The sequence below is a fragment of the Haemaphysalis longicornis genome, unplaced genomic scaffold (genome assembly GCF_048455015.1).
Source record: "Haemaphysalis longicornis isolate Haplotype H1 unplaced genomic scaffold, Haemaphysalis longicornis Haplotype H1 scaffold_5, whole genome shotgun sequence".
NCBI lineage: Eukaryota > Metazoa > Arthropoda > Arachnida > Ixodida > Ixodidae > Haemaphysalis > Haemaphysalis longicornis.
In genome coordinates, this window is record NW_027526385.1 from 122,026,125 (window position 1) to 122,053,853 (window position 27,729).

The 27,729-nt window shown below is 46.4% G+C and overlaps 1 pseudogene; it reads right to left on the minus strand.

The window, feature by feature from the left end:
* Positions 1–6,645: 6,645 nt before the first annotated feature.
* LOC144139875 (uncharacterized) lies at positions 6,646–24,697 on the minus strand (annotated as a pseudogene).
* Between the last annotated feature and the right edge of the window lie 3,032 nt (positions 24,698–27,729).

The following is a 27,729-nucleotide window of genomic DNA, read 5'->3' on the forward strand; positions in this document are numbered from 1 at the left end:
CTCCCTCTCCCCGTCGCCCGGACCGGATTGTATGCTGGGGAACTCTAAAATGAATTCCAAATATCAAGAGTACCCTTGTTTCCAACTTTATATTTCAATAAAGCACTGACTGAGTGAATGAGGCTGATAGAATAAGGGCATGTCTTTGTCGTACAATAGCGTAGCCAGACCGTCGTGGTAAGCCAAAGCGAAGCAGAGTAGTCGCCAGCCATCTTCACCTCTCTGAGCGTCGTCGCCAGCACTGAGTAAAACTTTTTACCCACTACAGGCCCATCCCGCATAATGGCACGTGACCGGGCCTTTGTATGACGCCCCAACCACGGCCATGCGTCGCCAGAGTCAGCACGAGTATCGCTAACAGAGTGATGTCGGGGGCCGGCGTCTACATCTACGTTCACTGGGCCCTTATTATCTTCCTCAAAATTCACAGGGAAACTGGCCAACTCATCATTTATAGTCTTAGACATTGTAGCGGAACGCTTCAGGAATTGATTCCCATAAATTTCTCCTAATGATCGTGATATATTCTTTTTTGTTGTTTGTCTAAAGTACTGAACCAACTTTTGAAGCTCCACAACGGGCCTTAACTTATTTACCGTCGCGTGATTCCCGGCCATCTCGTTAAAACAGTTTTTACAATATTACCACGGGTGACATCGTTGAAAGCGCATTACTGAACGCGTCTGTAATTTTTAGCTCTTAACTTAGGAAAGAGGGGGAAAAGAAGATTAGTGCTGCGGCTGGCCAGAATTCTGATGGCCCATTTATGGCCTGCGAATCCCTACAATATGATGATAAAGAGTATTAACCCGTACTTAGCAAAATTACACAACCTTCCCGTGAGGAACCCTGATGAGGATGCGAAGCATCGTGGCGCTTCCGTGTGGTTCCATTGTGTTGCCGTTATGTTGAGTGATCTGGTGTTTACTACCGCCAGAGGGAATTCCGTGTCCGGTTCCGCACCGGCGGCAAAAGTACGCAAGTACTGTTGTGTTACTGTGAGTAGGCGGTGGTTCTCGAGGCGCCGAAACTCGTCCATCATGTTCTTGTAAATGTTGCCTTCTCTGTGGTAGAATCGATAGTCTTCGTTGGCGTTGGTGAGGTAAAGGTTGTTGACATTGGTGCACCGCTTGAGAGCAAATAACATGCCCTCCTCTTCGCAGCTTTTTCTTCTCCTTCTTCTTCTTCGGCGGTTCCCTTACGGGAAGATGACGATGGTGGTTGAACGCGAAGCTATCTCGTGATCGATTGTTTGGTTGGCCATTCACAGGGACATCCTGCCACAATGACCATCAGAGGCGCTGCGGACGGGGCTGGTTGAGCTGCAAGGCGCGTGCCGTTTCCCGTCACAGCTTTCCCATGGGAAATTCAACATCCTCCTCTAAAGTTTTCAGTTCGTCGTTTCCGTTGATGTTCAGCTTCGCGTGCCTTCGTTGTATCAGTAGCTTCTTGACCTAGTTTGAATGAGTCAAGGACATAAGGCGCGTTCGTAGCACTTGCTCCTATCCCGCTTTTGTAGCGTAGTGGGAAGAGCACTGCGTACCTCCCGTTCGGGCCAGGGAGTCGTGGGATCGAAACCGGGCGCCGCTGTTTCTTTTATTTTTAGTGTAGGTAGAGAGGTGCGGAAAATGGACGGCCACCAGACATTGGCCCGAGCAAGAGATGCTTTGCATCTAACATTTTACATCCTGGTGCGTCCAAGGCGTCGTGCTTTCGAATTCAGGCAATAACGCAGCGGTGTATGCCCAACCTGTTGTTAGTTCCACAGCTCTCTAGCTGATGCCATGTGTTCAGTCTTGCGGTGTTTCTCCTCAGAAAGTACAGTTTGTGAGCATGCTGGTGGAGCCAGCCCTGACGACAGTAGTACAGCTTTAGTGGCAGGTTGGCTCATCGTATTGCTATGGGCGGATGCGCTGCTCGTGCCGAATCTTTGGATTTCCTACGCTGCTCCGGAGTTCAGCCTTGGAAAATCAGGTCTCTAAAGTATTCCCTGTACGTGGGTTCCCCCTATTGTGAAGCGGCTGGTGCAGCGTACTTTGATTTTTTGGCCAAATTCCTATACTGACGTGTCTTACAAGAAGAGAAACACCCTAAAAAAGAATGTTTCATTTGTTAGACGGTTCAATCGTAGAGTTTTGAGGCGCAATCATTTTCTGGGTATAGCCCAGCTACGGTCTAAGGTCGTGCCTCGCTCCATTGGGGAATGTCGTCTTTCTGGAACTGCTCATTTCGGTTCAAAAGCATCTCTCTGCGTCTTTTCGCTTCTCAGCTCACTGTAAACCTCGCAGAAGTTTGATGTGGTGTGTAAGACACGTATAAACACAGTGCCACGTTTTAATACTCTAAAGATCCTTATGATCGGTACATCGATGAGTTCTTCGTCGTCGGTGCCCGTATTCGTGCGGGAGCACCTCTCGCTCGAGGTGTCTGGTCTCCGTCGCTGTAAAATAGAACCACCACCGTATCACCCGGACATCTCGGCCCTTTATTTTTCCTCTTACTTTATATGGTAACGATATACCCGTGATAAAGGCCCTCCTGGGACTCAGAGTATCTATATTTTGGCCTATTAGAAGGAGGAAGACCGCTTTGATGCCGACGACGGACCGCTGCGATGGAAAGAGCCGCGTTCTGGTACCGGAAGGCAACCGACGTGATGGCCAGATAACGCGACGATGAAATCGCCCCTCCGACGACTGCTAATGGGTTTAGAAATTATTTTGTGAAAGGTGAGGTGCAGCTAAAACTCATTGCGTATTGGAAGATGCAATGCCCTAATGAACTGAAAACAAAAAGAGAATAGGAGTTGCTCATTGCTCGGGAACTACGCAGAGACGCAGAAGGGGCACAAGGGTTGAAAAACAAGGACCAACGATGTTTACGATAGGTTGACGAGTTTCAAGCACCAGTTTAGAAAAACTGAAAATGTCCTGAAATCACTAAATGAGGGAATTGAACCATTCAATAATAATGAACCTGTGGATGAAGAATATGCCACCTGCATTGACTATGAAGATGAAATTACTTTTGTCGTGGTGCGATTATACCATCAACAAAAAACCAAGAAATCCGACACCACAAAACAGTGCCAAATAATCGCATAAGTGCATTCATCGACAAACTTCCCGGAGTTTTTTTCATTGGCTCAACGGTGCTATGGCCAACCGGGTATAAAAAACCCTGATGGAGAAGCTTCGACGACAGCAGCTACACATCTGTCAAATGTCCTGCCCCAAGCAGAGAGTTACACGATGATATGCTCGTTGGCAGGAAGTCATGATCAGTGAAAAGATAGCAGGTTTTTGTTTTCACTTGACGAGTTCCAGGAAAGGAACCCGATTGAGACACGCTGTTTACCTACTCGCGTAAGAGTAGAACGCGCGCCCTATGGCGTATGTGTGCAGATTAATCCCATGGACACTTTCCCGCAGAAAAAGAAATGACAAGATAAAAGAGAAATATTTGTAATAAGCAGGAAAACGGTGCACGAAACTGCAGATCGAGATACCTACATTTCCAGGTGCATCCTACGCGAACACAATGCATCGTGAAGAAGACAACCGTACACGGCAGACATCGTCGGAAGGGCAAGAAAGCATCTGGCAGCATTCGAACTACAGCCCTACAGGGACTGAGAAAGGACCGGCAGCATTGGAGACACTTTTACAGTAGGAAGTGAAGAACGATGACAAACTTTCTTCAGATACAAGGCTGTCGAAGGTTGGCTTCGTATTGCCGCCTGGCTGCGTTGTCTCCACTGACATTCTTGGAGTGTCTTTAAATAACGTCCCATGTGACAGTTTCACCTTCTGACTGCACTACTGGATCGGACCGGAACTAACTTATTGTAGTTCATGGGCGCGGACTGACAGCGGCTCATTTGTGGCCGGGGAAGATTTGAAAACTTATAGACAGTCATCCTTGCTGTTCCGATGAGTTCATCGTCATCGATGCCCGTATTCGCGCGCTAGAAGGTCTTGCTAAAGTTGTCTAGTCGCCATCTTTGTAAAATAGAACCGCCACCGTATCACCCGGACGTCCCTGCCCTTGATCTTTCCTCCTATTTTATAACGGGGGTTTCATTAGACACTAACCCCAAATATGACTGTTTTCTGCATTCAGGTAGGTAAATTTCAAGCGATGATGAAGAACTTTGCACCCAACCCGGTGAGACTCCCTGTGTGAAACCAGTTTGCCTTTGTATTCCCTTCCGCTAGCGAGACCGCGGTATCGGGTAGGATCCGATAATGTTACAACTTAGAAGTTAAGATTTCTATAAGAAACACTACTTTTCGGAAAGCTGTCTTGAAATGTTATGCCATCTTGTTTCGCCGGTGCTTCCTATACCTTGAAATATTGGCGGCAGGCAAGCATCGCCGAAGTTATTGAGCGGGAGGCAAATCTTGTGTCCAACCGCCCCTATGAACAGCTACCGAAGGGGTCTTTTAAACTGGTGGTGAATTTATTGCATTGGGGTATTTCTTCTGGGTTAAGAAGAATAATGATGGCTTGAGCGTGGCACAAGTTTCGTACCGGTTCAAACGAGAGTGCTATATGTGAATTTTTTTCCTACGTTTCTCCCATGAAGATGGAGGGATGATCAATGGTTGCTCATCTTTTCAAACTCCACTCAGATGGAACTACTTTGGCAATTGGTGGCCGCTGGGTTTCGAGAAGTTGCGGTTCAATATTCAATCTTTGTAAAGTGTTCAACACTTCTAAACTCAATTATACACGTTAGAAGCTGCAAGCTTTTCGCGGTCTAGAAAGTTGCACGTTCTTGTGGTAGAGTTTGACTCGACTCAACATTGTCTCCAGTAGGTGTATCTTGTGTTCTACAAGCTTGTCGTTTACATTAACTGAATCTACTTCAGTGAACTTTTGACTCCACCTCAACCGGTTCTGTCGCACCTTCTTGATTCAGTGTTTTTTCGAGTAGACGGTGCTGCCGTCGGGACGCACTGGAAAAGGAAGAGGACAGTTTAGCTTTCTTTTATTTGCATTGCGGACTTGAGCTTCACCGTATCTCAATGCTGCACCATAGTTCGTTTGGCTATCCCACCAAAAGCTCCAAATTGTTACCATGGCCTATCCAATAAGAACTGTCGATAAATTGTCCCTGATGCGTACCTGTTCCGTCGAAATATTTAAAAAATCACTGCCATAGACGTGGATCACAAAGAAAAGTGGAAACCAGCCCCTACGACATGGAACTCAACATGCTGTCTTGGGTGAATCCACGTGAGAATGGTTGTCTGAACTGTTCCCACGCCGCACGCCGCTGAACATGATGCTAAACGATTACGTACAATTTGTATTTCCTGAAGGACGGTTTTTATGCCTCTGTCACCCTAAACATCTGAGACTTTCAAGGCGTAGAGAAGGGAATTTAGGGCAAGGTTTACGTTTGTTTGCTGCTCGAACATGTTGATAGTGCCTTGTGCATTTTTGTTGCCATCAGAAATTCGAGTTGATTGACCGTATACCTCCAAACTTCTGGAACCTTTATGTTCGAGCTGGAACGATTCCCTCCTGCGAAACGTGTGGAGACGGTGAGTGGACTAGCGGACGCTTGGTCATGCGACACGTGGAATGTCGGCGCACTTTACCAATGTTACAGAGCTATATGCCGGCGTACTCGAGGATTTTATTCTCCTCATTGTAGCAGAGAAAGAAAGACAACACAGACCAGCACAAGGTGCATCATTTTATTTATTCTACTATTGTAGAAAGGGCACCTCTTCGCGCCACTGACTGGTTCTGTTTTTACACAAACGACTCTTGTGACAAAATTGCTAAACAAGGCCCACCGTTAGATCTTTGTGAGTTTGAGGTTGGGACACTGCGTTCTTGTGTAAAGGCTTGGCTTTGAACCTTAGTTTATTATTTGTTGCTTGTTTCCAGTCAAGCAGCCTGAGAGCTAGAATTTTTCTACTTCAATATTTACTTTACTTTGCAAAGGAGATCCAGTTCGGCTTCAGTCTGGTATTGTATTCGCCTTTTATAGCTCCTGTAGCACCGAAATGCTGCGGGTAGGAAGCTTCGATGGCCGATGCGCAAACTAACCGATTCAGGAAACGTAATAAGCTCAACTGCCTAAAGCGCTCGGAGATCCAAACGTATGGAGCGTAAGGGTGACACGACGTACATGGTTTCTCGGACGGTGGGTTGTTTCCTCAGGGTATTGGCAAAAAACCTTCAGAGAACATGTAGTGGCTCATTCGCCGAGCCTATTAAGGTTATGTCGCCCTTGTCCAATCTAGTAGTTAACCCAGAAGCGTTGATGGTACAACGGAAACTTCTGGACTCCAGTCTAGTTTAGCGAACAATGGATTGCCGTAATAACGACCTAGGCATACCGAGAATTAGTGTCCTACGTGCATCTTAACAACAAAATACGCCCCCTTCTCCATATGAAGAGAAAAAAGTTGTACCTTCGTTTGGTCGCCCACAGCCATTTTCCGACACAACGCTGCCGAGTGGTCGGAACAAATACAGTAGGTGCATGTCGCAGCTCAGGCCTGACAGGTGTTCCTGGGTTGCGCTCCTTGATTGCAGTAGGGGCGTTGACCGGGGGTGCGTGGTCGGTGGGACTGTTCTTTGGTGGGCTCACGTTGTATGAAAGGCGCTGCCGGGACGATGTCCTCAATGGTTTTTCCGCGGCTGCCCTTGGTTGCTGGCTTCCGCTTAAGAACGTTCGTCGCTGTTTTCCCACAGGTGTTGCAGCTGTCGTTGGATGGTCTTCTTCAAGCGAGGTTTTGCCAGAGCGCTGGCGAGTGTCAAATTCGCATCCATTTGTAGTGACTCAGAGAGCTTCGAATCACTGAGGCCGACGACAAAGTTGTCGTGGATTATGCGTTACTTTTCCAGGTAGTCGCACCGGTCCACCAGAGTGCGCAGCACAGGGGCCAAGTGGTCGTCTGATTCTCCCGGTTCTCAAATGCATCGGTGAAAACATGCGCTGTCATAAACTAGGTTTCTTGCGGCTACAAAGTATTTGTCGAGGTTCTTTTTGAAGATTTCGTACTGTTTTCTTCTGCTCTTCAGGTAGTGCGAACGGTGAGAAAATTTCTCTGCCTTTCCTTCCCACCGTATTCAGTGGAGTCCGAACTTTCACTTCTTCACTTCGCTCATTTAAGCCTGAGGCGAAGCTGTAGTCATCGAAGAGCTGAATCGAAGAAGGCCATTCGGACGTCCGGTCGATATCAAACGTTGACGGAGCTGGAACAGCGAACATGCCGTGGAATTCCTTGACTCCGTTATCTTCTGATATCACGCCCTGTGGCGAAGACATGCAACGCCCCTTGAATATCAGAAGACGGCCACTTTTGACACCGTGTCTCTGCCGAGCACAGGAGGACTGCCGCAAGAACCAGGAAAGGGACTGAGACGCCGACTGCCCGGGCGAGATAATGACAACATTTATTCCGTGCCACCAGCATACATATATTACATTCACACATGTGACCAGTGCCGTCACGTAAAAACTACACTCGACAATTCAGGGCTACAGCACCAGGTAACGCAGGAACACTACACGCGCCATAGGCGCTATCGCCACACCCACCTCGGTAATTTAAAGTACATTAGACTTCACTGATCCTGTACCAATCATCGTAGATCAGTAATATTTAGATTTGCTCACTTAGGTACCTCAGAATCTTCTGATCATTACGCCTGTGCCAGATCATATTGTTCTGGAATGCAGATTGCTGTTCAAGTTTCAACGCCTTCTGTAGCGGGAACGGAGCGCAAAGCATATATTTTGGAAAACCAAAGCCGCAATATAGTCTTAGGGCATCAACCTTAACTCCATTACATTATTCTGTGTTCGCTACGCAAGCCTTCATACCCTATTTGAGACCTGTTCACAGTCTTATACCCGCACGATTTAAAAGCAATTGAGTGTTTAGTGTCCCATTGATGTGATTTTACGCTGAATGTTACCGGAGTGTTCTCTTTTGCTCTAGGGGGATTTCGAGTACAAGAATACGCCACCTAAACCTCGAAATCAGCCGAAAGACTTAGGTGTCTCACCAAAGTTGAAGACAATTTCTGTCGACAGCGTAAACAGGAATGCCATTAAAAAGGCTGATGCTGCAAAAAAATAAAAAAATAACTTTTTCGGCTTGTGCTTTATTGAAAGCAGGCCTCTGAAACGAGGTTCGCCGGACTGACCTTAAGGCTGACCCCCAACCCGTCCCACGCCAGAAGAAAATATGTATTAGCCGGTAGTGAGCCACATGGGAACCGGACGTGTTGGGACGTGCGTGGAACGGATGCCCACAAAGAATAGTTTAAATTACGATGAATATTCCACATGAATTGCGAGCGAGCCGGATGTTGGAAGAATTATCTTCTGAAGTTGAAAAAAAAGAAGGAGGACAAGTACATACGATTAACATGTGCATAAGTGTGATAGTGGCGGTATTTAGCGTTTCCATTTCATAAGAAGACTTTGGTGCACGAGGAATGTTTGCTTCATTTATCGTCCGAGGTAGCAGCAAATGACTAGAGAAAGTGCTATATAAAGTTGCGTTCAACTATCTTCTTTACATGCAGTTAAAACCGAACAAAAAATGTTTCGATTGCTCTTTAGTCTAATCCGTCTGGAAAACAGTATAAATTATTTGTAGCCCTGAAAGTGGAGGGATTCTAGCAGTTAAAATACATTTTCACCTGAATCTGCACATTTCCAATAAAACAACGTAATTCATCGAAATAAATAATTTGTTGTGCTTACTCACTGTGTTAAAAAACAATACTTGGCATTGTTGGCAATTCTGTTCTAACAGTCTATTATGTAAATTTTAATGCGATAAAGCCGGATTGTTCAAATAATTACGTGTTAGTAAGCTACACACAGTCGTGATAACATTTTATGTTGAGAAAGCGAGGAGAAACATGCCTGGATGTGTTAGGAAGTAAAAACAACCAAAAACCGCCAAGGAACCTTTAATATGACAAAATTATAACGTATGCCAGTTTTTATTCCTGTGTAATGCACCGTATAGTTACAGGTTGTAAAATTTTTGACGGCTAAAGTTGTCCCTTCTACACCACTCTAGACCACTAGATTGCGGGCAGAGGAACACGGGGTTTCTGTTTAGATAGTATATAGGCAGTTTAATAGGTTATCTCTGCAAAAAGTACGCCATTACGTCTAACGTACCGTAATAAAAGAGGCACAACAAGATGGTTTTTATTTATTTTGATTCGCTACACATTTATATCTTTTATCACCGGGACTGCAGTTTGTAATGTTTCCACCAATATTTTTATACCTGATTCGTTATATAGTTTCGTCAAAGACGTCGTGACTGGCCTCAGCATGCTAAAATACAATATTTAGCACATATATCCTTTTTCCTTAACGGTCGTGACAAAACAGCCAGCGAGATCCTGTAATTCGGAATAGCATGTGACATGACCGTGTCCAACCAACTTTATGACGATAGCCTAGAAGTAGTTTGATTTTATTCTCCGTTCTCAGCAAATCGATTGTTTTTACTGCAAAGCAATATATGTCTCACCACACCAGTTTTCATTCCGGTGTCATCGATTTACTCAGCGCCGCTCCGAGGTGCCTTCTCACCGCCGCGTACACCTCTATCGAAGCTAATTTCCCCCTCGCCTCCACTGATGCCCCGTTGGCAAGTTGCGTAGTCTGCAGCAAACGGCAGTAGCGCGGTTACCGAATGACGTCGAAAAATAAAAAGAAGCACGGATGGGTGTAAAAACTGAACTGACGATTACTACAATACCCAATATAAAATTTGTACGCAAAGCGAGCGCTGCGCGAGCGTCTTCTCGGTCATCACGCATTTCTGCTGCGTCTAAGGGAGTCTTCACGTGATCAGCGAGCGTATGGCAACGTGCGCTACTCTGCTGTTACCTCGCAATGAGCCGCTGCTGACGGCCAGCATGTAGCAAATCGGATTTGAAACTCCCGCGAAAATGTCACGTGCTTCAGAATAGCCCCTCACAAGGGAGCAGCGTGCATGTTTTTGCATATCGCGTTTCCACATTCCGCGCAAACGTCTTGTGGTTTGGATAGCGGATAATGGAATTGGGTTTAAGGAAAGCGTAAAGAAAATTCGCTCCCAGGTGGCGACTCATGGGGCGTGTAAGGAAAACGCAGTGGGAGAAATGAGGGCGTAGCCGCACGTGTCGTACTACACTTCAATCATCGCTAGATGCTCTTATCCGTTTTCTTTATTTCGCCGCTGCGACGTTAGCGCACTCGGTTACGCGAACAAAAACGAACCCTGCTCCCCGCGAAACCCATGTAACGGCTGCCGAAGCACTGGCTTCTAAAACAACCGGAACACGCCGTCACAATTTCGCTCAAATTCCTCTTCCGATGTAACTGTGAATCCCTCCTGGTAACTCCCCCAGTTGGAACGCCGCCATGAGGCCATATTTCTTTTTTAGGCTGGAGGGCCCTCCGGGCGACATTTTCGCCGGTGTCTTTCACGCCTACGTATGTGCCAGTACCAATTTTCGGTTAATGCGTGCATGGTTGGGAGACTGAAAAAGGGGAGGTGCACGCACAGCTAGGCTTCATGCCACTACTGATGAAATGCTGGCGGTTCTGGTGGGAGATTTAAATGTCTAATTCACATGACTCAATATTGTTAGTCGGCTGCCCTGCTTAATCGAGTGGTGTGGGTGTAGGTTGATGCGTTACACAGACATCTTACAGAAATATTAAGATGCATACGAGGATGGATCAGCCCAGATAATTTATTTATCATGGGAGTCCAATATAACCGTATTATCAATATTACTTCAAAGGTGGCCGAGCTGATCGCTATCCACGATTCTCTCGAGTGCTTCATGTATGCATGCAATCTCCCCATTCCCCCTAACCTTCGCATCCTAACCTAATTATATGAACCTCTAAAAAAGTTTGTCATCCCAGGTCCCCTAACCCTTCTGTCCACCACATTATTCATCAAATCACTGCGGTTCAAACATCAGGCTGCCAAGTTCCTTCTCACTATAGCCTTCGATGGACCCCAGCGTCACCCTTCTCGGACCACCCCTGGCCCAAGTGCCCTGACGATGACCCCACTTCCGCTCCCGCGATCATTCTCCGTAAATCCAGGCTATTGAAATATCAAGTCCCCACAAACCCCAGCGCAAGAAATGTTCTTGAACGAGTTCTGGACCAACACCTGTCCGGCGCCAGATACCATTCGACAATGACAATATTTACAGCACATCCCCGGTGTCCTTTTTGTCACAAGTCTATCGCAGCTGATCTCCACCACCTCATCTGCCACTGCCCCAAGTTTTCTCGCTTTCACACATTCACTCGACCTCACCCCTATACCTCCACTTAAATCGACCTAACATCCCTCTCGCACGACACACTTTTCGAAATCGTCATTTTTGCCACAAAAACCGGCCTAGTACAGGCAACTTAGCAGTGGTCTGCGCGACTTCTGAAGAGATTCCTTGAAAACGACATCATCGAGACTGCACTCCGACCTCCCTATTTCCTGGCCCTTGGGCGTCCTCTTTAATAAAGTTAACAACAATATTTAAAATATTTATTCTGAAATCACTTCTGACCAACATAGCTCCCGTCCTTAAACAAAAGACTGTAAGAGTCAATATGACAGTCAAAGGTAGCAGTTACTTCAGGGGAACTGTGTTTTGCCAAACTCTGTACTATATAAGCGCTTACCCGCCCCAGTACCAAAACGTAATGTGCAGTTTTCACACATGCACTAAAGAAAGTCTAACATTGTCGAGTGATTATGACGACACATGCACAAAAAGTATTTAGGAGAATAAAACCAAAGTTGGTTGGTTGGTGCCACAGGAATGCCTCGTACCCATTCCGGGGGATTGGCCAGGAAATAGGCGCTAACTGAGAGCAAACACTTGTACTCGGGATTTGAAGAAGTAACTCGATGCACTTGAAGTACTCGGTTAGGAGAAAGTGTATGTACACGGGAGTTACACGATAATAAGCAGACTGCCACAAAATAAGGTGCGTCCGCAGAGAGGACACACACACTATAAAATCAACCCTTATGAAAAAGGAAAAGATAGACAGAAGGACAGCCGTGAGAAGTACGTAAAGAAATAAAGCAAACATTAAGGCAGTGAAGGAGAGGCAGTGAGAGGGAACGACGTGAGTGCATAGCAGCTATTACGGTAGACGGCAAGATTCCGGAATGCACGAGTATATAGCGCGGCAAAGATCCTCGCGGCAGAAAACCAGGAGTTTCGCTGCGAATGATAACATTAGAGGAACAGGGATTAGGTGGGCCAATTGATAAAAGTGTTTTCCAGATATCTGTTTCGTATGGAGGTGAACCTTTGGCAGAAGAGGAAAAATGTTATATGGGCTTATTTCATTACAAAATAAAAAAAGCGGGGATCGCGCGAAAAACGCGTTTACTTCTTCCTTTTCTCTAACGGCACCAGCGTTCCCACTTCGTCCTCGTTAGGTGAGGCTATAGTAAATGTACACAATCTTGTGTACTTGCGTCGCCCTTTCATTTATGACTACATCAGTCTATCACAACCCAGCTGAGGAAAGCAGCATCTTTGTGCTGGTTGCGGCCAAATTGAACGCGCACTTTGAGCTGGGTGAGATTACTGTTTTAACCAGTTAGAATATATGAACCAGTCAAACGCATGTGTTTCTATCGTCGTTGCAGCTTGTGAATAATTGTTTCTCGCACTAGTCGCGAAAAATACGATACTATGAAGCAAATTGATGTTGTCGCGCACAACATCCAAACGAAGCATTGTGGTAGTTAGGAATAAACTCACTGAAATAACTGAGGTAAAAACAATGATAGTGGCTGTATTGAAGAACCATGAAGTGAAGGCGAAACATTGGGAGATCTTTCTTAGGGTGGAGGAGCTGGACAAGTAGCAGTGGCTGAAACATTTTAAATAAAAGAGGTTCTCTCTACCGCGAAATTGTCACCGTGTTAATGCAATTGGCCCACTCTCTTATCGAAAATCATGAAGGCCGACATTCATCTACGTACGCAACAGAGTGCCCACTTCACGGCACAATCACACGAACACCATCCTCCAAGTTGTCAAGCGGGCAAAAAAAAAATTATTTACTTACTCAACCTTGGAAAGTGCAAATGACGGCCGAGGAAGTGGTTTTCTACCAAGTTGCCCTGTTTACATTAACTAGAACTAAACGAGGGTGAGAAAAGTCCTTATTGGAACTCTGCTTTAAAGGAAAAACAGCTGCAATAAATATTTGTGTTTAAATTAAAGGTAGGGTGCAGGCGCAGATAGAGCTTGACAATCCTGCCTTTCATATTGCTAATTTGGAGACCTGTGCAAGATGACCTATTTTTTAGGGCAATTTGAATTTATGATCATCATTTCACCACTCCAATTAACTTTTGTCCTAAACAGTTTGCAAAACGGGTATGATGATAGGTGTGCTCGAACGCACCTGTATCATGAACCCATAGGCAGCTAGCTGATTACGTTTAAAAACTGGCACCGACCAAGACTGTTATTGGAGAATAATTGTTTATTTCAGGAGCCCTGGTTGCGTCGACAGGAAACCCATCCCGTAGGTGGTGTACCTAGGTCAGACGCACTGGCCTTGCATGAGAGTCCAGGCCTTCTTAAGAAGCCTATTAAAACAATAAATATAATTCTGCTCCTGTACGGGAGGCGAAACGTCTCGTACTTTATATCAACTATACGGCATGTGTTAGTTTTATATTGTCTTTTTTTGCGACTAGTCCGGCATTTTTCCAAATTTTGTATTGAGGCAGCATTCTTTTATTTTAAAAGTCGCGAAATGTCCAACCCCCTTTTTTATCAGCTTTAAATTGCTTTTTATGCAGAGAAGGGTGCGTGGTAAAAATGCACAGTTCCTTTCTACTTGCACGTATAGTGGGCGTACGCAACTAGATGGCAGTATTGTTGGCGTTGTGTTTGGCTAAACCCGCAATGCCTCACTGTGTATCACTGAGTCTCTTTTATTGACCCTGACATCAAAGCCCTAATGTGAATAGCGGTATTCCTACTGTTATATTATCCACATCATTAAGGTTTAGAGGGGAGCCGGATATCACTGCCATGGGTACTGTCATGTCAAGTATCTATGGCAGTATGGCTCATACTGTCATGAATACAAGCCTTTCCTACCAATCGATTTCAACACACCTTCATTGGAGGTCACCGTTCTTGGACTACAAATGTAATTGGTGGCGTACCTCAAGCTTCTGTCCTTGGCCCTCTCCTGTGTTTAATTTTTATTATTGGCCTTTCCTCAAGTGTAACATCTTCATACACACTTTTGCAGACAGTCGAATCGTTTACCACCGTTTACGTGCTAGCTCTGATCAACCTGCACTCCAAAATAATATAAACAATTAGATTGGTGTTATATATAGACAATACAACCTAATATTTCTACTGCAGATTATTTCATTTTTGCCGTAAGCGTTCGATTGTAAATTATACCTAGTTCCTACAGCCTAAGAATCTCTCCCTAGCAGAATTATACCAATACTTGGGTTTACTCAGTCACTGCACGCTAACATGAACTGGTCATACCACACCGCTTCCGGCCGGTACCTAAAAACATTACGTTTAATCAGAACGTCCTTTCCTGCTCACGGCCTCAGTTTGTAAAATCAGCTACGAAATTTAACTCCGTAGTAAAATCAAATATGCTGCTTCATTCTGGAATGGTATCCCTCGTCTCGCTTCATAACTTCCCAAAACAATTTCCAGAACAAGTATTACAACTATAAATTTAAAAGTGTCCGTCAACGTCCTGGATCTCATGCGAAAAATACCACTCCTTTTGCTTGTTTTAAAAAGTGTATTTCGATTTTTCTTAGTGGCATGGCTCTCTGCTTGTTCCACCAACTCGAGCTTCGCGCCGTTTTTTCTATTCCTTGGGTGTTGAAACTTTGGAAAGCCCGACTAACACTTGCAACAAATCTTCTCTTCCGTTAACGATTGCGGACAGGATACGGCTTCCAAATGCAATAGCCAGTGGGTGTTGTCCTCTTAACGTAAAACCATTACTGGAAGCCCATTTTACAAACGTACCGTCGTTACGTCTGCGTCTTTGTTGTTTACCCAGTTGCGCTTTCAATTTTGAAGTTTTCTGCCAGTTTGAATGGTACTATTAGTTGTCTAACAAGTGTTGGTATTATAGAACTGTAACCCACATTTTTCAAATATTTCTTCGTTAATGTTCTTGGTATGCCATTTCCCATGTGTATGCTTGTTCGACTGCCCCACCCTCCTGTTGTAATTCCCCGTAGTGGTTTGTTAGGGTAAATAAATGATGAATTTGATGGAACAAAACTTTGGTAAATTTTGAACCTACTTCTTTGCCGCATTTGCCGTGACATCCAAACCAGTTTGATTGTGGGTGGTTTAAATATAAAAAAAATTAGAGAAGCTTCCGCTCACGCGCAAGGGTTGAGTTTCGGAGTCTTACTTCGTAATCAATGATTGATACAAATTTGAGTTTTAGTATTGTTGTGGTGTGTGGTTGCCGTTGGCAGCTTGGAATTTCGTGGTGGTCGTTGGCACCTAAGGCGTATTGTTTTATCTACGTTTTCGTACGGCACTCTGGAAGCGCGACTTATTGTTTCCAGCGAATGCGTTGTTAGCGAAGGATCTTGAAGTGCGACCACTACCTCGGCCATGTGGATTATGTGTGGCCGGGGGCGGCAAGTCAGTGGTCGCCTACAAAATCTACATGCAAGTGTCGACGCGTCTACCGTACGGAGCATATGCTCGCGGCGATACAAGGACGAACGACAGAGGGCGTACGCTAGGACATGTCTTTCTTGTCCTGAGCAACTGTTGCCCGATACGGCGAAAGCTGGAGTTATTTTGTGTGGAATATTGCCTAGCCTGCCTAAGTCATGCGGCGAACGCTTCAGTTATTTAGGCGAATACTGTCCAATCCTCCTATCTGGTCACGCTTACTTGACGAACGCGCGCTGGAGGCACGCGTACACGATCTGTCGAGGCACACGTGCACGAGTGCTTGGCATTTTATTTTGCAATTATTAAAGCGGCTGACACCAGGCACTAATGACTTGCTCAACAGCGTCGGTGTTAATAAATTCACCAATGATGCTTTATCTTGGCAACTGTCTTGATGTGATGTAAATGCGCTACAACACGGCAAATGATGAAAAAAGCTCTATGTGCCACATGGAAGGCACAAATAGAGACAATTCATGTGTCTTGGTTTTGAGGTTGTGAGGACGGCACATGCAACCAAATAAATCCTAAGCCCTCTCCTACGGCGTTCGCCTAGCCCATTTGTTGCTGAACCCGTTAAACGCCACGATTTTTGGTAATTACCATTTGACATGTGTGTATCAAAAGTATATTTACGTGATTATTTAAAGGGCTGTAATCAATTCACAAAGTGATAGCTTGCCAGTTTTTGTTCATTTCCGTCACCACGCACAATTGAAAATAAATTATATATTTACTCGTAGGATTCATGAACACAGATTAGGCAATTTAGTTCCCTTTTGTATTAGAGAAGAGGCTGCATGCCTCAATCAAATTGCAACATTGTGTAGTGCCCGTCCTTTAAGAAGTATTTTCGTGTAATCACCGCTAACGCGGACATCAGTAAAATAATAAATGCCTAAATAACGCATATTTGTTTAAAGAAAAACAGGTATGATTCTTCCTCAAAAACGTTTTTCGTCATGTCCCGATGTATGCGGAAAGCAAACAGACTGTAAAAACTTCAATTATGTGTGGGTTAGCCAGTACAGCCGCTGCGAGGCCGCTTATGCGCACGCAAAAGCCGCGTTAGTCGTAGATTAGACTGCCCTGACGTGGTCTGGGAACAATAAAGACTTCAGCAACCGGAACTGTTTTGTCAGCAAGATGAACACGGCAAGGTTGCGGTTGTTGTTAAATACTTTACCCCACCTCATGAAGCCCTATCATGTCAGGGAACTTCCCACCTTACTCGCCCCTCCCTGCTACGCCTCCTGGAAGTATACAATTTAGGGTGACTGAGGGGTGCGGTACTTCAAGAATGGTACAAAGCTAGCCCTCTTAGAAGATGGACAGGACTACGAATTGGATACAACAATAAACAACTGTTAATATTACAATATACAAAGAGGCGCAGAGAGCGCCGCAATCAGCGCTAATAAAAGGCTGTGAAGTCGGAGACGGTTGTGGACTCCATCAAATATAGCTGCTGCGCCATCGAGTGCGAACCAGAACTGAAAGCGGCAGAAATGAGACCGCGTTCACGCGATTTATGCTTCAAATACGTGCGTGGCTCACCTCACGTATTTTGGTAGCGCAATGCACATGATATCTGCGCTAAACAGTGAACGTGGTGCACTAATTTCACTCGGCAGTGACCTCGTGTGCTGGTCATACTCTGAACACCCGGGTCCCCTTTTGGCCACGTAGCAGTCACCACTAGCATGAATGGGTCCCTGTTTCCGTAAATCACTATGACTTCCAGCGCCAGCCGGTGAGAATTTAGACCAGCCAGGACATGCAACCATCCTGGCGCACAGTCACGTTCTATACGTGTGCTCGGCTCAACTGGCCCTTGGAGCCACATATAGCTGAAGTTGATTCAGACCGGTTGTGGTGAAAAATAGCGTTGGTACATGCAGAAGATGCGTGTGCGACAATTGTGTGCTAACTCTAAAGAAGGCCTGCCTAGCACAAAGACAGTCTTCCACTATGTTCATGTTCCATTGCTTCCATTCATGTACACACCTCGACGAAGGAAACATTTCAAGAATTCTGAGACGTATCCGGCTTACCATTAACTTATCTTGTCAACTTGCGCCCATGAGTTTCAGTTGTTCCTAGAACAACGCGCAATGGTGGTATTTACACCGAAGCAGAAGTGTGAATAGCCTGCAATCCTTGCCCTTTGTTGGCTGCATTCTGCTCGGAACCATTGATTTCTAGACATCCATTGAAGATATCATTCTCTTCTGTGTTCGTTCAGAAAAAACAGAAATGCTGAGAAGTTTATGAGGATGTGTGAAGGAATCCGTAGTTGAACGTTCTGTTAATCAACCATAGAGCGCTTTAATGACCCTTGGCACCACGTCGGAGAAGAATTGACCAGCAGCGCAGCAGCTGCCAAAAGGAGACGTGTTCAAGGCAGAGAGACAGCAAGAAATAGAGAGACAGAAAGACTTTTTATTTGAAGCACCTTGTTTAGGTGGCAGGAGATGGTTCAGCCTAAATGGCCTAAGTGACCTGTACCGTCTTTGCATCAGGGTAGGTTTGTCTAGGAGCAAAGAGCTACACACAACCTTGTCGCTTGGGTGGGCTTGGTAAAGCGTAGAAAGTGTTCATTGGTACTCCCACGAGGAGTGCTAACGCCTGCAGAGGTCGTGGCATTTGAAAACTCCGCAGAGTGGGTGACGGGGGGTGGGAGGGGGCGTAGAAATGTAGTCGCGCTAGGCGAGGCAGTGGGTTTGTAGAATGCGCAATATCGGTGCTTCCTCTTTCATAATTTTGGCGTTGAGTGCTGGTGTTGTAATTTAGACACGCCGGCAGTCTTCCGTGATGTCGCGTTATGTGATGGGTGCACACCCAGTGAACGCGAGTGCTTCGTGTGTAGTACAATGAGAAATGCGTGCTTGAAATAGCAACACGGCGGCCTGCTTAAGAGTTTGAAAGGACTGTGGCTTGGGTGAGTTGGTGAGTGTCTATCATTATTTTCGGCACAAAAAATGACGACGAAAAAATTTGACGAAGATTGCACTCAGCGCAAGAGTTGAAAAGCGACTTTGTTAGAGGTGAGCGTTGCTGGACTCATAGTTGTTTCAGTATACTTGTCTATTTGTATTGCTGTGGTGCTAGAAATTGTCGTCTAAGCCATCGAAGAGGTTCTCGTCTTCGCAAGAGTTCTGGATGTAAAGGAATCCTCAGTATTTACACTTAACATATCTTTGTCAGCAATTGAGGCAGCGGCGACTGGTTCTTCAAGTCGTCCCGGAAAGGATTGGGACATCGTAGACAAGTCTGCAATTATACATTAGGACTTCTAGAGAATGCGGCAGCCACGATGACTTCTACAAAGCAGGGTGTATTTCTTCTTTAGCATTAGCACTGTAGTTTTTCTGCATTTGTGGTAGCGTTTTTAGTCACTGGTTGTGTTTTTGGCTAAACGACTGCGCCACCCGAGGAATTAATGGTTGCCATGGGGCACGCGCTCACGAGAGCTCGCCATTTCCTCCCTACTGAGTGTTGTTGCCAGCTTTTTGTAACGCCACAGCGCGCACTGAGGATATTCAGCAGTCACCACAAGGTAGGCCCTCGCCAGCGCTCGGTGTTTTCTTGGTATTGCTTCCTGCAACAGAAAACCCGCGGCAAGTAACAGCTCTTCTTTTAAAATAGGAACAAATGGCCAGGACAACGCTGTGACCTATTTGGTAGACACCTATTTGGATCTTACGCCAGAGTGCGGCGGTGTCCTTAGCAGTATCACAGGCTGGTAGTGAGGTCTGTATAGAATTTTTAACGAACGAAGTTAAATGCAGCCGTAGCGCTGTCTACCAGCCTACTAGCACCATGGTCAGTTTTATTGTATTAGTTATGGCCAAAACCCGAGCTGTGTTTTCTGCAGAGGTGAATTTTTTTAGGATGGCGGCTTTGATTGATGGTAACGGTTTCGGGGGTTGAGTCGATGTCTGTCATTGCGGGGGAGCTAAGTGCAGGTAACGTGGCGCAAAAAGATATATCATGTGTTCGCCTCTTTGGTAGCGCGGGGAATGGTACGGTGTCGTGCCTCTCGTCCTTGTGTGTGGAAGGTGAGATTCATGCATGTAGGGACGTGTTTAGCCTTCCTTAGGGCACGCACACGTCTTCATGTCATTGGCGGATTAGAGTTCGATTGGGAGAACTCTTCTTGAATTCGTTGCTTAATGAACATGCTCGTTATTGTCTGCACCAGCCTGTACGTCTTAGCCGCGTGATTTGCCTCGATGTTCTTGTCAACGTTGTTTAAATGCTCATATTTAGCAACTCCCCATTGAAGCCGGGTGGGGATTATGCACGGCCGTTTGATGGGCTTTACAAAATATTACGCCCAACCTATTTGTGATCGATCGATTGCTTTAGGTTTTCGAACGAAAAATTCCCGTCTCCCTTAGAATAAACTCATTAAAGTGCTGTTGATAACGACAATTTGCATTTTATGTGCTAAAACTACATTCTTGAATGGAGTTTTCCAGAACCATTTTTTCTGGCGTCAAAGCTAGCTACTAGAGAGCGTGTTTGTGAGCTACTCAAATTGACAAAAATTTGAATTCTTTCTTTGTATATCGCCCGAAAGTGATCTTGAAATACCAGAGAAACATAGAAATATTTCATCGTGGCGCCAATTTTATTCTGTACAAATACACCAGATGTTGTGACGAAGTAAAGGTATAACAAAGAAAGGTTCACGCACTTATTTAGGCAATGATTTGGATTATGCTTACCACATGTCAAAGAACCGCTGAGCCGTTTTAATGAAGCTGGCGCTAGTCGAGAGCATGTTTGTGAGCTAATGAAGCTGACAAAATATACAGTTTTGTTTCATTACATATCGACCGAAACTTATCTTGAAATGCCAGAGACCGTAAGAATCTTCGTAATGGCAGTGAAGCCAATTCGTTTTTGTACAAATGCACCGGATGCAGGGAAAACAGAAAGGTTTCCATTGCCATGAAAAGCTCCCGCACCTAAATGAAGTAATAATTTTGAATAGGCTAACAAAGGTAATGGAACCGCATGAACCGACAAGTTCTAAGCCGCTCACTGCTGTGAGCCGGTTTCCCATCTCTAGGGCTACAGGACAGGCCCTGTAGCCAAGCGGGCATCTGCTGTCCTGCCACAAATTCGTGGACTTGAGTTGCTTTCTGAACAGTTTATCCACAGCAAAGGAAACAAGTTTGGCGCTGCAAATTGTTTTATTACCCATAACGCAATGTTCTATCGCAGGAGTGATAGAGCAGGGCAGGCCACGAGCAGTTGGAGGTCAGTGGGGATGCCTTCGTCCTGCAGTATACCTAAATTCGCTGTTGATGATAGCGGTGGTGACGTTACGTGCGCTGCATTTCACATAGGTCCTGGTACAATCTTAATTGACTACCTTTTTTTCGCAAAAATTTTCTCCCAAGTAGATGGGGAATAGGAATGCCTGGAAAAGAAGAAAAAAGTGTCGGTGTGAATTTTGTGCACACAATCACACACATGCATAGAGCAGTTATTCTATTGTATACCCTTTTATAAGTAATATTTTTTATGCCTTACTGATGGCGTTAACGTGAGCGGAAATCGCACTGCAGTAAAGCCAACTTGATACAATGGCATTCCCAACAGGTGCACCAAGCATACACCACGTAACACAACATTGCGATGTCTTTGCACACCTAATGAACCTCCCGTTATACGCAAAACACAGTTTGGCAGCCGACAATGATACACATGATAACTTTGGTTATGACTATAATTTTATGACAAATCTTCTCGTTTTGGCCATCTGCCTCCCACGAAAACGGCGTTTATTTTGTTTCCAGATCAAAAGAGCAGCCATAGCACTATGCTTTGTTCTACTGTTGGCATTACCAATGAAAAGTGGGAATCTTTTTCTAACACCATACCTTTTGTCTCTGGCAACAAGTTGGCCTTAGCAGGTTAAAATACCAAGAAAATTCTGAGCGCTCATGTGTGGCTCAAAGCAACCGCCGAGCGTTCTGAGCAAGCGTAGTGGCTTAAGCAGCAAACAAAGCAGCAAAACCTCCACTGTGCGCCCATAGCTCGCAAGGGTGTGTAATGAAGGTTGGGCGGACCGCGTAGATAGTCACGAACCCTGACAACGTTTTTGCAAACACACACACAACAACTATATCAAATCAATAAGGTACAACGCGGGAATGACACTGAAACACACAGACGAACTAGATGCGGGAACACTCAAGTGCGGAAGATAGTGGGAAAAGTCAGGAAAGCAGTCATGCGCTCACAGCCGACGATCGCGTGACGGGACAATCACTGATGCGACGACGCGGAGACGTACTTCTCTGGCTGTTCACAGAGCAGGTTGCGGTAATAAGTTTGGAGGTGTCTCGTTGGCAGGGACATGACGGGGGCCGTTGGCTAGCGACGCCATGGAAGGGGTTAGGCCGGAGCCACGGCTAGGTCTCGCTTCCCGCGCTCTGCGCCACCGGAACACCGCTCACTCCAACGGATGGAACAGTGTCTTGTATCGTCGGCCGTCATCTCGTTGGCAGCCCGGCGGTGGCTTGGACAGGAGAGCCGGTGATGCTAATCGGGCCTTCACCGCGAGTGTGACTGTCTGGCTGGCTACGAGAACGAACAGCTTCTCCCATTTTTCTTCGAACGGTGCGTCTTTTTTGTAGGCTACACTCGTGAAATTTGGTGGTTTGGCCTCTTTATTTGTTGTAGCGACACTTCATTACACTACCCACGTCTTTATAAAGTTTTCCGGAGAACTATTGTAAATTTCGTAGTCGACAAGCCAGTCTGTATCCATCATAGGTTATGAGAGGTTATGAGTGTAGAGGTAAATATTGAGTCAAATGAGAAAAGTCCACGAAGTTCACAACACAGGCACTGAGGTGAGTTCAAAAAGGTTTACACCAAAACCGTTTCTCAAATATAAGTACTTTATGTACGGTTAGTTACTACAGAATGTACTAACAGAGGATATGTCTCCGGCCTATTTTAATGGGCGTACGTGCACCGCCAAAACAAAACAATCCTAGAACACGTCACACCCCTACCAGTCTTAGTTCCGAAAAGGTTACAGAAAATTTTAAGCTTACGAGCGAGTATTCCGGGCAGAGCCAAATGTTGTTCGGAAAGCATACTGGTGCGTCTTGCGATTTGGGCAGCACGCACCTCTGCTGTGAAAGACTCTGCTCTATCGGTGTCTGCTCCTTCTAGAACAGCGTTTTGGATAACGTTTTGAGCACATTACACTATCCCTAAAACTTAAAAAAAAAACAGTTTTTCCCGCTCTCTGTGGTTTGCGCCTGTTTCGTTCTGTATTCTTCTCGCCTACCCGAATCTTTGGCTGTAGATTTCACATGCACGGGGGATTTTCTCGTGGAAATGTGGATATCAGAGGATAGGTTGAGGTCAGGTTTGCACAAACGCATATTCTCGTGAAGCAATAAACATCGTAGTTTTGATTGAGTGTTCAAAACGTCGTGCCATTCACTTTTTAGCCTGAATCTTTTGAAGCTCCAAGAATTGCGATGGCCCTGTAACCGACAAGTCTCGTGTTTGGGCCACACTGCGATTGAAACCTCCGAATGTTTTTCTGACACATACAATCGCAGTTTTTTTCAGAATCTCTCTTTTTCCCGACCACCTTTCCGAGCAGGGTAAGGGCTCAGTAACGGTTGGCGATACTCTCGTATGGATGGCAGTTATGTTGCTCAGATCGGCTTTTACTGTAGACAAACATTGGGCCTCTTGCTCCTGAGGACTTCTCGGCCTCTCAGGAGTCTCGCGTGCTATGGCAGTGAAATTAAAATTGCCTGTTTGCAAATTAAAATTTTCGGAGGCCTAGTGGGAGGTTGCAGACTCACCTCCTAATGTAGTAGCACAAGTGTTTCTACTGCTGATTGTTTTGCCTTTTCTTGGCTCGCTTTTACGGTATTTTCCGAAAGCAGTCTCTTACCCTCAGGCTCACTTGGGCAAGACACTATTGTAACATATGTGTGATCAGGTCTGGAGCCTGTCATATTTTTAAATACGCCATCAGGAGTCAGTGGCCGTAAGCGAAATTCAAGAACAGCGATTTGTTGCTTGAGTGCGGCCATCTGTCGTTCCTCCGTCTCCTTTCTCTCCTCGTACTCCATGAGGGCTTCCCTTTCCTCTTCATTTTTTTACTTACATTGCCTCGTGGTCTCTTCTTCGGGCACACAATTTTGTTTCAACAGAGCAACATCGACTCCAAGTCGCCTGGCCAGTCTGTTCAGTGCTAACTCCGCCTTAAGATTCTCGTGCTCGGTGTTGAAGTAATTGCGAAGCTGCGCACCAGTCAGTCCTAGGTGTTGACCATGTTTCATTATCTTTTCCAATTCGGCTATATGCATTTTTATTTATCGGCGAAATTTGAAGAACAGTAGTAAGGCTCCTCTCTACAGATTGTAAACTTCGGATCCTGGTAGGCTTGACACTTTTGTAATGAATGTTGGGCCGAACCGGGTAGAGAGTCACAAACCCTTACTGCGTTCCCGCAAAAACACACAAACAGTATATTATTTCAATCATGTGCAACGCGGGAATGGCACCTAACAGACAAACAGACTAGACGCGGGAACACTCAAGTGCGGAATATAGCGGGCAAAGTCATGAAAGAAGTCATGCGCTCACAGACGACGATCGCGCGACGGTACGATCGCTGATGCGACGACGCGGAGATGTACTTCTCTGGCTGGCCACGGAGCAGGTTGCGGTAGTCGTTGTGGAGGTGTCTCGCTGACAGCGACGTGACGGTGGCCGACGGCTACAGACGGCACGGAATGGGTTAGGCCTGCGCCACGGCTAGGTCTCGCTGCCCGCGCTCCGCGCCACCGGAACACCGCTCACTCCAACCGACGCAACAGCGCCTTGTCGTCACGTGGGCCGTCGTCTCCTTTGCAGCCCGGGCGGTTGCTCGGACATGAGAGCTGGGGACCGTCATCGGGTCTACAGCACGAGGGTGGTGCGAAAAGATATCGCTCATACCTACTCAGGGGGATTGGCCAGGAAAGGGTGCTCACAGAGAGAAATTACAAAGTAATTCGGTCTGCTGCGTCCGAGAACGAACAGCTTCTTCCCTTCTTCTTCTTCCTACCTTGCGCCTTTTTTGCAGGCTACACCAGTGAAATTTGGTTGATTGGCCTCTTGAATTGTTGTAGCGACACCTCATCGACACCTCATCACAGGGCGTACCTCGCGGCTTCTCCGGAGTCCCCCATTCCACCAAAAAGTTTAAAAAAAAAATCTGGGTCATCCAATCTTTCATAGGAATCGGTAAAATACGAAAGTAAAATGTGCCTTCACCGGAGGATTTGAATTTTATTGTGTATTGACATAAATTTGAACATGTTTAGGTAGCCACAAATGTTTAAAACCCAGAAGGTCTGTAGCCAGGCAGGCTTGTTGCCGAGGAGTCCAACAAAGCCTGAAATTACGGGTTTCAGTAGATATTGAGTATGGTGGAATTTTTGCGCGTGGGAAGTTTCTCTCTCTCTCTCTCTCTCTCTATATATATATATATATATATATATATACATATATATATTGTGAGGCCGTAGATAGCAGGCGACCAGACCGTGGCTTCGTAGCTCCTTTATTCGGAGGCGAGTCGACCAGAACGCAAGATGGCGATCAAGCCCCAGCACTGATGATGATCTCCGAAGAAGCGGGCTCGTCGATGATGATGAGTTTGTACAGGAAATGAAGAAGTGATCACCTCAAGCCGGTGGTGATGATAGTGGGCAATTGCTACCTATGGTGGCATACAGGCTGTAGCCTCAAACAAAGCTCACACTAATGCCCCCTCTTGGGAAAAGCGGCCGCCTGGCCGCGGATTAGGCAGGATCACGGCGAGTGAAGGCCTTAAGCCGGGACACGTGTACAATCTCTGTACCGCGACGACGACGGTCCGAAGTTCCACAAACTGGGGTGACGCGATAATTGACGGGTGAGGTCGCCTCGAGAATCTTGTAAGGACCAAGGAAGCGGTGTAAAAATTTCTCGCAGAGGCCGGGAACGCGGACCGGTGTCCAGATCAAGACTTCGTCACCAGGGGAGAAGTAAACAGATCGATGAGCAGTGTCATAGCGTTGTTTGCGGTCCTGTTGACTAGCTTCAGTGCGCGTGCGAGCAAGCTGGCGGCAATGTGCGATGCGAGAAACGAATTGTTCGGGGGACGATGCAGAAGGGGAAACCGGAGCGGTAAAGAAGCAGGTATCCAAAGTGTGTGAAGGGTGCCGACCGTACACAAGGTAGAATGGGGTGTATCCTGTGGTGCGTTGAACTGCGGTGTTGAAGGCAAAAGTAACAAAAGGTAGAATAGTGTCCCAATTTCTGTGATCAGGCTGTATGTACATCGAGAGCATGTCGGAAAGAGTGCGGTGAAAGCGTTCCGTAAGTCCGTTAGTTTGAGGATGGTAACTCGATGTCATCCTGTGAGAGGTGTTAGCAGCTTGGAGTACATCGGAGAGGACCTGCGACAGGAAGCTCTTGCCCCGGTCACTTAGGAGGACGCGAGGTGCGCCATGGTGAAGTAAGATATTGTGCAAGAAAAAGTGAGCGACGTCAGCAGCGCTGGCCGAACGAAGTGGAGCCGTCTCCGCGTAGCGAGTTAGATGGTCAACGGCCGTGACGATCCAGCGGTGACCAGTGGCCGTCATAGGCAATGGACCGTAAAGGTCAATACCGACCACTTCAAACGGTGTACCTGGGCATGGAACCGGCTGCAATAGACCGGCGGGTGGAGACGTAGATCTCTTGCGATGTTGACATGGCGGGCAGGAGGCGACGTATTTGGCGACACTGGTAGACAGTCCCGGCCAAAAGAAGCGACCTCGAATGCGCTCGTATGTCTTGTGAAATCCAAGGTGGCCAGCGGTTGCGTCATCATGGAAAGCTTGCAAGATGCTTGAACGAAGGCAACGAGGCACAACTGGAACCCATCCGGCACCATCGGTGTGGTGGTTGATACGGTGAAGCGCGCCATCAACCAACCGGAAATTTCGTAGTTGCCGACGTAGGCGGCTATTAGGTGGTTGCGTCGAGCCGGTGAGCCGATCGATTATGTTTCTTCAGTAGCTGTCGGCGCGTTGACGGGCAACCAAGTCGCGGAGATCAGCAGACGTGACATCTATGGGTGCAATGGGCAGGTGGAGCTCATGGGTGGGTGTCACCAAGCCGTCCGACGACTGCGTGAGCGGGCACCGTGAAAGCGCGTCTGCGTCGAGGTGCTTGACTCCTGACTTGTACGTAACCGTAAAGTCGTATTCTTGCAAGCGCAGCACCCACCGACCAAGTCGCCCAGACAGGTTCTTCAATGAAGACAGCCAGCACAATGCGTGATGGTCTGTAACGACCGTGAAATGTCGGCCGTAGAGATATGGCCGGAATTTTTGTACAGCCCATACAACCGCCAGACACTCTTGCTCAGTGATTGTATAGTTCTGTTCCGATTGTGTCAGAGAGCGGCTCGCATAAGCTACGACTCGTTCACGCAACTGGGCATCTCGCTGTAGCAAAACGGCGCCGATGCCTTGCCTACAAGCATCGGTATGGAGTATGGCGGGTTTTGTGTCATCGAAATGACATAGTACTGGTCCGGAAGTAAGTGCCTGCTTGAGGTCTTCAAAAGCTTTTTCGCAGTCATCAGTCCAGACGAAGGAGGTTCCGGAATGCAGTAGCTGGTTGAGGGGCGAAGCCAGAGTGGAGAAATTACGGACGAAACGACGAAAATATGCTAGACCGAGGAAACTGCGAAGGGCTTTTTGGTGTTGGGGGCGAGGAAAATTGGCGACTGCGGAAATTTTGTCTGGGTCGGGCCGGATACCATCCTTGCTGACGACGTGACCGAGAACCTTGATAGATTTTTGGGCGAAGTGACATTTTTTGGTGTTCAAAGTCAGGTTGGCGTTAGCCAGACTAGTCAATACTTCATCAAGTCGTAGGAGATGTTCAGAAAAACTCGACGAAAAAATT